The sequence below is a fragment of the Sinocyclocheilus grahami genome, unplaced genomic scaffold (genome assembly GCF_001515645.1).
Source record: "Sinocyclocheilus grahami isolate Dianchi unplaced genomic scaffold, SAMN03320097.WGS_v1.1 scaffold828.1, whole genome shotgun sequence".
Taxonomy (NCBI): Eukaryota; Metazoa; Chordata; class Actinopteri; order Cypriniformes; family Cyprinidae; genus Sinocyclocheilus; species Sinocyclocheilus grahami.
In genome coordinates, this window is record NW_015506007.1 from 91663 (window position 1) to 91958 (window position 296).

A 296-nucleotide genomic window follows, 5' to 3' on the forward strand; every position below is an offset into this window, starting at 1 on the left:
TATATATATATTCATATATGTGAAATAAAATGTGTAAATAAAATAAATGTATCAACAATAATTTTCATTTTAATTTTTTTAATAAAAACATGCAACAGAATTACTAAAACATATATGTGTGTGTGTGTGTGTGTGTGTGAAATAAAATGTTTAAATAAAATATATTTATTAACAATAATAATTTTTCTTTTTTAACAAAAACATACAACAAAATTACTAAAACGTATATATATATATATATATATATATGTATGTGTGTGTGTGTGTGTGTGTGTGTGTGAGAAAATGTATAAATA

The 296-nt window shown here is 18.6% G+C and overlaps 1 protein-coding gene across 3 annotated transcripts in view; it reads left to right on the forward strand.

Annotated features, from left to right (window-relative positions):
- Window positions 1-296, forward strand: part of depdc5 (DEP domain containing 5, GATOR1 subcomplex subunit) — a 33203-nt gene that overhangs the window by 796 nt on the left and 32111 nt on the right. The window lies entirely within an intron of this gene.